Below are 11,590 nucleotides of genomic sequence, written 5' to 3' on the forward strand. Positions count from 1 at the left end.
TGGCCAGACTTATCAAAAAGAAAAGAGAAGTGACCCAAATCAACAAAATCATGAATGAAATAGGAGAGATCACAACCAACACCAAAGAAATACAAACAATTCTAAGAACATATTATGAGCAACTCTATGCCAGCAAATCAGATAACCTGGAAGAAATGGATGCATTCCTAGAGATGTATCAACTACCAAAACTGAACCAGGAAGAAATAGAAAACCTGAACAGACCTATAACCACTAAGGAAATTGAAGCAGTCATCAAAAATCTCCCAAAAAACAAAAGCCAAGGGCAAGATGGCTTCCCAGGGGAATTCTCCGAAACATTTCAAGAAGAATTAATACCTATTCTTCTGAAACTGTTCCAAAAAATAGAAATGGAAGGAAGACTTCCAAACTCATTTTATGAGGCCAGCATTACCTTGATCCCAAAACCAGACAAAGACCCCATCAAAAAGGAGAATTACAGACCAATATCCCTGATGAACATGGATGCAAAAATTCTCACCAAATACTAGCCAATAGGATCCAACAGTACATTAAAAGGATTATTCACCACGACCACGTGGGATTTATCCCTGGGCTGCAAGGTTGGTTCAACATCCGCAAATCAATCAATGTGATACAATACATTAACGAAAGAAAGAACAAGAATCATATGATCCTCTCAATAGATGCAGAAAAAGCTTTTGACAAAGTACAGCATCCTTTCTTGATCAAAACTCTTCAGAGTATAGGCATAGAGGGTACATACCTCAATATCATAAAAGCCATCTATGAAAAACCTACAGCGAATATCATTCTCAATGGGGAAAAACTGAGAGCTTTCCCCCTAAGGTCAGGAATGCGGCAGGGATGTCCACTATCACCACTGCTATTCAACATAGTATTGGAAGTCCTAGCCACAGCAATCAGACAACAAAAAGAAATCAAAGGCATCCAAATCGGCAAAGAAGAAGTCAAACTCTCACTCTTTGCAGATGATATGATACTTTATGTGGAAAACCCCAAAGACTCCACCCCAAAACTGCTAGAACTCATACAGGAATTCAGTCAAGTGGCAGGATATAAAATCAATGCACAGAAGTCAGTGGCATTCCTATACACCAACAACAAGACAGAAGAAAGAGAAATTAAGGAGTCGATCCCATTTACAATTGCACCCAAAACCATAAGATACCTAGGAATAAATCTAACCAAAGAGACAAAGGATCTGTACTCAGAAAACTATAAAATACTCATGAAAGAAATTGAGGAAGACACAAAGAAATGGAAAAACGTTCCATGCTCATGGATTGGAAGAACAAATATTGTGAAGATGTCAATACTACCTAGAGCAATCTACACATTCAATGCAATCCCCATCAAAATACCATCCACTTTTTTCAAAGAAATGGAACAAATAATCCTAAAATTTGTATGGAACCAGAAAAGACCCCGCATAGCCAGAGGAATGTTGAAAAAGAAAAGCAAAGCTGGCGGCATCACAATTCCAGACTTCCAGCTCTATTACAAAGCTGTCATCATCAAGACAGCATGGTACCGGCACAAAAACAGACACATAGATCAGTGGAACAGAATAGAGAGCCCAGAAATGGACCCTCAACTCTATGGTCAACTCATCTTCGACAAAGCAGGAAAGAATGTCCAATGGAACAAAGACAGTCTCTTCAACAAATGGTGTTGGGAAAATTGGATAGCCACATGCAGAAGAATGAAACTGGACCATTTCCTACACCACACACAAAAATAGACTCCAAATGGTTGAAAGACCTCAATGTGAGACAGGAGTCCATCCAAATCCTAAAGGAGAACACAGGCAGCAACCTCTTTGACCTCAGCCGAAGCAACTTCTTCCTAGAAACATCGCCAAAGGCAAGGGAAGCAAGGGCAAAAATGAACTCTTGGGACTTCATCAAGATAAAAAGCTTTTGCAAAGCAAAGGAAACAGTCAACAAAACCAAAAGACAACCGACAGAATGGGAGAAGATATTTGCAAATGACATATCAGATAAAGGGCTAGTATCCAAAATCTATAAAGAACTCATCAAACTCAACACCCAAAGAACAAAGAATCCAATCAAGAAATGGGCAGAAGACATGAACAGACCTTTTTCCAAAGAAGACATCCAAATGGCCAACAGACACATGAAAAAGTGGTCAATATCGCTCAGCATCAGGGAAATCCAAATCAAAACCTCAATGAGATACTACCTCACACCAGTCAGAATGGCTAAAATTAACAAGTCAGGAAACGACAGATGTTGGCAGGGATGCAGAGAAAGGGGAACCCTCCTACACTGTTGGTGGGAATGCAAGCTGGTGTAGCCACTCTGGAAAACAGTATGGAGGTTCCTCAAAAAGTTGAAAATAGAGCTACCATATGATCCAGCAATTGCACTACTGGGTATTTACCCCAAAGATACAAAAGTAGGGATCCGAAAGGGTATGTGCACCCCGATGTTTATAGCAGCAATGTCCACAATAGCCAAACTGTGGAAAGAGCCAAGATGTCCATCGACAGATGAATGGATAAAGAAGTGGTATATATATACAATGGAATATTATGCAGCCATCAAAAGGAATGAGATCTTGCCATTTGCAACGACGTGGATAGAACTGGAGGGTATTATGTTGATTGAAATAAGTCAAACAGAGAAAGACATGTATCATATGATCTCACTGATATGAGGAATTCTTAATTGTAGGAAAGAAACTGAGGGTTGCTGGAGTGGCGGGTGGGGCGGGAGGGAGGGGGTGACTGGGTGATAGACACTGGGGAGGGTATGTGCTCTGGTGAGTGCTTTGAATTGTGCAAGACTGTTGAATCTCAGATCTGTACCTCTGAAACAAATAATGCAATATATGTTAAGGAAAAAAAAAAAGGAAGAAGAAGAAGAAGAAGGTAGCAGGAGGGGAAGAATGAAGGGGGGGAAATCGGAGGGGTAGACGAACCATGAGAGACGATGGACTCTGAAAAACAAACTGAGGGTTCTAGAGGGGAGAGGGGTGTGGGGATGGGTTAGCCCGGTGATGGGTATTAAAGAGGGCCGTTCTGCATGGAGCACTGGGTGTTATACGCAAACAATGAATCATGGAACACTTCATCTAAAACTAATGATGTAATGTATGGGGATTAACATAAGAATAAAAATAAAATAAAATAAAATAAAATGTTTCTAGCTCAAAAAAAAAAAAAAAAAACAATCAGAGGACAAACTCCCAGTGCTGGTTCAAAGGTAAAGATGTACCTGACACATATTGCTGAGTTATATTTGCAGAATCTAAACCCCTTTAAGCACTCAGATACCAGAGTAACTAAAGCCAGAGAACTAATGATGCTGACCCTAGCTGGCTCCATGACTTTGACCTGGACTTTTTCCCCAATTCTATCCTGAATTCCCCATTGTGCAAGCCTCTTCATGAATATGTATGTGCCCTTAGCTTTAAACTTCCCCAATCTTGCTGTTCAGGGAGACACTACCTTGAGAAATACCCTAGGGTTCTCCTTACAAGTAAAACCCTTGTTGCAAATAAAACCCTTCCTTTTCCACTCTGGCTTGGTTGTGTCTTTTGTCTCCACACCCACCAAGAGGTGAACCCAGTCTCAGGCAAACAATGCCTTCTAAAGGTTGATCAGTGATGCTTTCAGAGAAAGATGCAGATCAAAGGGGGAAAATGTGAAAAACTGACATGATTGGAACCATTTTAAAATAGAACCCGAGAGGCCACTGCAGAGAAACTGCCTTACCTGTCTTTGTATGAACTGGGATATAATCTTTGGACTGGGAAAAATAGCAATTGTTTTAAGCAATTGCTGGAGACGTCAGGGGAGAATGGACATCCTGATCACAAGACTGGTGGTTGTGGACTTTCGAAGATAGAATCAGTGGTCTATCAGTGTAACTTAGCTTGTTAACACCTGTAGAAAACTTTGTTTTCCTTTCTCCAACTCTCGTAATTGTCCCCTTCCTTTTTCCCCTTAAAAACTCCTCGCTTTTACCCTACAAGTGGGATGCTACAAGTGGGATGTGATTTGGGTTTCTACCTGAATCTGTACTCACTAAATTGCAATTTTTGATCCCAAAATATTCATTTGCTTCTCATTGTGGCTCTTATTTTCAGGTTAACATTACGCAGGTGTGGTACACTCATTACAATTGATGAATCGTTATGATACCTTCTTTTTACCTGAAGTCCATACCGTATTCAGACTTATTTAGTTTTTCCTTAATGGGCTTTTACTGTCCCAGGATCCCACATGACATTTAGTCGTCAGTATTGTCTCTCTCTTTGTCTTTCAGATACACATTTACCTAGACTCCCTCCTTCCAGGCCCTCTGGCCTTCATGATTTCTCCCGAGGCCACCTCATCTGCTCTCAGGGCTTTCATTGTAGTGACAGAGCACGACCCCCAGTGTCTCCCCTACAGCCTGAAGCTTTCTCTAGTCTCCAGATATGCTTGTCAAGCTGCTCCTCCTTGTGGCTACCCTGAAACTCAGCAAGTCCCACACTGATCTTGTGCCAAAATACTTGTTCCTCCTCAAGACGGCATCCTGTTCAAGTCAGAAGCTAAGAAATTTTCTGAGCTTCCCTCCCACATATTTCTCAGATCTCTCTTCCTTTCTGCACTTCTGCTGTGGTAACCCAGCTGTCCTACCTCAATGGCCTTGAAACTTCCCTCCCCAAAATCTCTAGCACTGTCCCAAGACCCTGACCGACCTGACTGCCCTTCCTTTCACCCCATGTTCAAATGGACTCTCAAGGTAAATTTCAAAATCTGGTGCCACTCTGGCTTTGTTCCCCTCCCTAAATGGTGCTGCCTTTTATTTATCTGCCACATCTCACTTTTTTTAAAAGATTTATTATTTATTTATTTGACAGAGTGCACAAGCAGGGGGAGTGGCAGAGGGATACGCAGACCCTGTGCTGAGCAGGGAGCCTGATGCGGGGCTCGATCCCAGGACCCTGGGATCATGACCTGAGCCGAAGGCAGATGCTTAACCAACCGAGCCACCCAGGCGTCCCTGGCACATCTCACTTTTAAAAGTTACTTCTCAGGGCGCCTGGGTGGCTCAGTCGGTTAAATGTCTGCCTTCGGCTCAGGTCATGATCCCAGGGTCCTGAGACTGAGCCGAGTCGGGCACCCTGCTGTTCTCCCCTTGCTCGTTCTCCCTCTCAAATAAATAAATAAAATCGTTTTTTTAAAAAAAAATAAAGCTACTTCTCATAGAAGCCTTCCTGTAGCCAGGGCACCAGGGTGAAAAATCACCTGTTCCGGGATTCCTAAACAGACCAAGTTCAGCCACTCACTGATGACAAAATCCCAAGGCAGAGACTAAAGTGGTGGTGAAACACGAAAGGATTCTATTTCAGTGATTCCAACACCAGGAAGACAGCAGACTAATGTCTCAAAGACGGTCTCCCAAATGCCGAAAACACTTCCAGGTTTATATAAGGAAAGTGTGGGGCAAAGGTGGGTGGGTACACGCAGGTAGGCAGAGAAGGTCAAACCATCATTGTCTGGCAATCAGTCAAGGGTATGTTCTTGCTGGCTCAGGGCAGTCCTTATTTACTTGAGGGGGTAGTTCTGGAGGATGCTTTGCCCTTGGGGTCTTCCACCTGAGCCAAGAGACAAGCTGGAAAGAAAACCCAACTAGAAAGTTTGAGGTCAAAATGGAGGTAGCCTAAGACCACTTTCATTCTCTGACCCCACTGAGTAAGGGAAACTTCCCCGATATATTCTGTCACCCCATCACAGCATAACTTAAAAGTTATTTGTGCAATTTGTTATCCAACGCCTGAGATGGCAGCTACTGGCTCAGCATGCGGGAATGCCCAGACTACCTAGATGGGCTTCCATGAATTGGAATCTTGGGTTGGCTGTGTCTCGTACGCCCATTTCTTAACCATTGTGCCTCCCCTGTGAAACGAGGGACTAATGGTGCCTGCTCTGCGGGATGACACACAGATTTGAGTTGGCATGTGGAAAGAGCTTCCAAGCTTTTCTAATCAACATGGAGCAGTTGCCGGGAGAAGTAAATACACAAGTTTCCTCCAGGTCATAGGAAGGTGCCTGAACTTCTTTTTCTGCCTCTCAGTTCATCAACCAAAGGGAGGGGCATGTTGTGGTTTAGATAAAGTCTTGCACAATGCAGGTGGCTTTCTCTTCCTAGCTCCAATGACCCCAACCTAGGGCCGAGCTCAGTTTACAGGTTTTGCAGTCACTGCTGCACCTCTGTCTATCCAAGGCCAGGAGGCTGTTACTGAGCAGACCTCTGAGGCTCAGAGAAGTTAAATGAGTCCCAGGAAACCACTTTGGGCCATCAGAAAGTAGTGGGACCAGAATCCAGTCAGTTCTCCTTCTTAGGTCTCTCCTCTGCACTCAGGTGTCCTTCCAGAAAACAGATGAAAAGACGGAGGCTGGGGAGGGGCAGGAAATTAGAGATGGGAGAACTGCATGCCTTCAAGGTATCTGCGGTCAGCATTTCCATCACGACAAAAGGTGCACCAGAATACAAGATACCCAGAAATGGGCACCAACACCCAGCTTCTGCTGTAGCCCTGAAAGCAATGCTCTGAGTTCCAGAAAGAGCTGCCACTCTGAGTAGAGAGTAGATGGCGCCCGGGAGTTTATGTCCATCTACCAGCACACAGCAGCCAAGCCAAGGGGTCCTGGCCTTTTATAAGTTGCTCACCACCTGGCCAGCTGCTGAGGTGGCAAAGTTGAGGGATAGGCAATGAGGACAGCTCCTAAGTCTTCCAGGTAAAACGAGTCCTCTCTTCCCATAGTCTCCCCTCACATTCAAAGTACATTGGGGTCTTCTGATTAGACATTATCTTTTTTCAATTTTTATCTTTTTCCTTCCCTGGATTTATCATGACTACACCCTTACTATCCAGAGCCTGAAGCTCACCCAGGGCTGCAGCTCGATCTTCAGCCACACCCTGTGACCTGGGCACTGACCTGCCTGGAGGACACTCCCTGGCCAGAGCAGCGCCCCCCAACACACACACACACACACACACACACACACACAGCTCTCTCCAGGAGGACCTTCCCCCAGGCTGAGGGGAATGAGCTCAGACTGGGGGAGGAGCAGGTTCTCTGGCTTCAGATAAGCATTTGTCTTAGACTTCTCCTTCCCAGTGTCCACTGATGTAGGAAAGAACATTAGGGTTTAAAGCTGACGGCCAAGAAAGAATTCTTGACATGTCTTTGTTGCAAAAAGGTGATTTTATTAAAGCCATGGGCAGAAAGAGTGGCACCGGGGTCATGAGGAGTGGCCCAGTATATACTTTCAAGTTGGGAGGGGATTAGGGATAGCGTGAGTCTCTAAGGAATTTGGAAGCAAAGTTTCCAGGACCTTGAGAGGGGTTAGCTATTGTTGGGAAAAGGTCATTTATTACCGTCTAAAAAAAACCTTAGTCTTGAGACCCTTCAGATGTGTATCAGTGGGCCATATGCTTGGGGGATGATGACCAACATGTATCTTGGGGGGTAGAGATAAAGGAAGTTTCCAAAAGAACTTTTATACGTTAAAGTAGACTCACAGGATCCTGGGGGGTCGGGCTAAGATTGCCTGTTGCCCTTAGCAAAGTATTAACATCCAGGCAGGTGAGTCCCTAGAGGAATGTCACTCTGCCTGTTTCAAGGACTTGTCAGTGGGCTGAAGGTAGTAAGGAAATTTAATCATTTCTCTTCTGCCTTTGTTTCCCACATCATCCATGAAGATGCAGAAAAGCAATTTTCTTTCCTCTGCCTCTTAAAACCCAGCTCAAAATCTCACCTCCACCAAAAAATAGTGACAACAATCATGCGTTCCATGTTCTCAGACTGTCCAGCCTAGCAGGAGAGAACTGCATCTCTTACATTTATTCCCCCTCCAAGGGGACTCCTGGGGGTGGGGTGGAGGCAGTGGCCTTCTCTGCCACCCAGCACCTTGCTCAACATGGCTAGCAAAGCAGGGCATGGGTGAGGCACTTTGCAGCCCACACACTGGGACATCAGGATTAGCAGAATGATGGAAATCCCACACAGGTGCAATTCACAGGAAGCACTGAAGGGCATCAGGACATGACACCCCAAAATATGCCACTGTGGGGGTAAGTACAGTTTTGAGCTAAAGGCATTTGAGTTCCTGGAATTCCTTACTTGCCTAAAAGCAGTGCCTCCCAAATGAACTGATATCCTAAATCCCCTCCCCTCCTGGGAGCTTCACCAAAAGTCAATAAAAGGTTGACTTTTATCACAGGAAAGGCGACTAGAAGTCAGCACCACACCCACACAGACTTTGTTGTAAACTATAGTATCTCCCATCTGTTCTCCTAAGGGCCCTGTCTTTCAATAAAGTCCTTTGTGTTTCCATAAGTACCCTTTCTCCCCACCCTTCTAAGAAGTCATTTGCTCTCCCCTCTGGCCTTCCCCACCACCTATTAAGATGGTCTATAAGCCCCAAACTCTAGCCACCAACTGGAATCACATTTCTCTATGAATTTCTGTCTACATGTGCATAAAAATCTGTCTTTTCTTTGTTTATCTATCTTTTGCCAGTTTAATTTGGAGGTTCCCAATTAATGAATAGTAGAGGGTAGAGAAAGAGTTTTTTCTCCCCAGCAGTGCTCAGTGAAGACCAGCTGAGACCAGGCACAGAAACCGGGCTTTGAAATGTGGAAGTGCGACAGGAAATTGGGCCCAAATAGAACAGGATGGTACAGATGACCATGTACCCAGAGCAGGTGCCAGCCCTGGGTGAGGGAAACCGAGCTTCAAGAAGAGATGCCCCAGCTGCAAGCCACAGAGGTGCTCTGAAGCTGGGGGAACCTGCGCCAAGTGATGTGAAGAACAAAGGCAAAAGAAATGCAGATGAAATGAAATTTCTTTACAATTTGCAGCCCATTGAGCAGTACTTGAGACAGGCAAGAGTATGGCATTCCTCCAGGAACTCACAACTGCCTTCTTATTAATGCTTTGCTGGAGGCAAAGCTGGCTTGACAATAGCCAGGCCTCCAGGATCCTGGGAGTCTTCTTTAACATATGAAAGTCCTTTTGGAAGCAAGATTTCCAGGATCCTGAGAGGGGCTAAGTATTGTTAGGAAAAGTTATTTATTACTGTCTAATAAAACCTGAGTCATGAGACCCTTCAGATGTATATCGGTGGGTCGTATGCTTGGGGGATTGCAAACATGTGTCTTGGGGGGTTTAGAGATAAAGGAAGTTTCCAAAGGAATTTTTATACGTTAAAGTAGACTCACAGGATCCTGGGGGGTTGGGCTAAGATTGCCTGTTGCCCTTAGCAAAGTATTAACATCCAGGCAGGTGAGTCCCTAGAGGAAGGTCACTCTGCCTGTTTCAAGGACTTGTCAATGGGCTGTAGGTAGTGAGGAAATTTAATAATTGTTTTTCTGCCTTTGTTTCCCACATCATCCCCTCCTCATGTTGAGTTTTGCTCAGTTTGTGAAAGGCGCATTCATAGTCCAGGCAATTTAATCTCAGGATGTCAGGTAGGAGAAGAGGGTGGTGGCATGGAGTTTCAACCTTGCCACTCAGAGTAGAAACAATGGTTGAGCCTAGAGTTGGGAGAGAGGTCCCTGATTTGGAGCATAGCAGCCTCTGAATGGAGGAAAACAGGCCACGACAATATTCTTCTCAGCCCGCCTTCCTGCTTCTCTAGTAGGTGGGCTTGGATAAGCTCCCGAGCAGGGAGATGCAGAATAGGAGGTATCAGGATGGGGGGCAGCTGGTGGCACGGGAGGCAGGAAGGAAGGGAAGGAAGAAAACAGATCCATGGGGTCTCTGTTTTCTATCCGTCAACTTGAGGCAGTGAGTTATGGAAGTTGTGGAAGAGAGAAGAGGGCAGGTGTTTGTTTAGGCTTCTGGGTGCACACCCAAGTATGGAGCAGGGTAGATGATCAGGGGCACCGGCTTCTGGAGCCCATAGGTCAGGTGCTCACCAGGGGACATCATGTCCACCTGTCCCCTGTAGGCTGCCTTGAGTGCTGCCCAAACCATGGCATGGGTGCCATCGGGGAGCCAGGGATGCCCTGGGCCTGTCCAGAACCCTCCTGAGAGAAACAAAGGAGGCCTCTCTGCCAGCCAGGGGCAGGGTCAGTTTCACCCATGCAGCATGTCAGAAGCTCAGCGAAGGTTCATCTCACCTCTAAAGGTCATCTTCCTGGCTCCCGATTACTTACCCTCTTGAGGTTCAGTCATTCTTTGAAAAGTCACATCCTAAGAAGCCCCTGTAGATTGTGCAGAGATAATATATAACATACAATTCCTCCCCCCCCTTCTTCCTTCCCTAAATGGCGGAGCAAAGTCAGCAAGGAGGAGAATGGCAGGACTCTGGCAAGAGGTGGGACTGGTGAGTGGCCAGGAGCACAAGAATGGGGGTGTCCAGAGCTGTGCATAGCCCTGACCCATGGCTTCCGCTGGCTGTGCCTAGGGTTGGTTCTAGCTCACCCCATCATGACAATGCTCAGGACACTCAAGGGACTCTGAGAATTTCAGCACAAATTGAGAAGCTTGGAACAGAGCTCTGTCTTGCCCAGACCTAAATTTACTTTCATGTTGAAGAGCCCACTGTAGGCCTGGCCAGCCATTAACCTGGCCATAAGGCTAATTTGGAACCCACGTTTTTAACTCACTCAAGATTTCTTGTCACCAGCTACCTGAGAAAGTGGGGATTTTGCTTCTGTGGCACAGAATTGGTCACCTAAAGAAGTGGGAATCTAAGTGCGATGGTTGATTGTATGTGTCAAAGTGGCGGGGCCATGGTGGACAGATATTTGGTCAAAAAATTTTCGGATGCTTCTGGGAAAGTGTTCTTGGATGAGACTAACAAATCAGCAGGCGTTGAATAAAGCAGATTGCTCTCCGTAATGTGGGTGGGCCTCCGCCAATCAGATGAAGGCTACTAGGGACTGAATGTTTGTATCCTCCCCAAATTTATATGTTGAAACCTAATCCTCAGTGTAATGCTATGAGGAAGTGGAGCCTTGGGAGGTGATTAGGTCATGAGCTTCCTGACGGGATTAGTGCCCCCTATACGGAGATCCAGAGAGCTCCCTCACCCCTTCCACCATAAGGACACAGCAAGATGTCTGCTTATGAACTAGGAACTGGGTTCTCACCAGACACCAGATCCGCTGGAGCCTCCATCTTGGACTTCCCAAATCCCATAACTGTGCGTGATGTTTAAGAAACATTGTTTTGCCACCCAGTCTCTGACACTTTTGTTATTGCAGCCCAAACTAAGACACAAGCCTTAATAAAATCCTGACCTTCCCCAAGAAAGAAGGAATTCTGCCAGCAGACTGCCTGTAGACTATAAATGCAAGCCTTCCCGAGCGTCCAGCCAGCCAGTGCCCCCTGTAGATTTTAGATTTGCCAGCCCCCACAATCATGTGTGCAATTTGCTTGAAATAAATTCCTTTCTATTTTTCCTTTCTGTCTATACACATCCTGTATTGGTGCCATTTCTGTGAAAAATCCTGATAGATACTGTTAAGATTTTTTATTTATTATTATTTTTAAATTTTCTAATGATTTTATTTATTTATTTATTTATTTATTTATTTATTTATTTATTTATTT

This window comes from Neomonachus schauinslandi, chromosome 7, assembly GCF_002201575.2.
Source record: "Neomonachus schauinslandi chromosome 7, ASM220157v2, whole genome shotgun sequence".
NCBI lineage: Eukaryota > Metazoa > Chordata > Mammalia > Carnivora > Phocidae > Neomonachus > Neomonachus schauinslandi.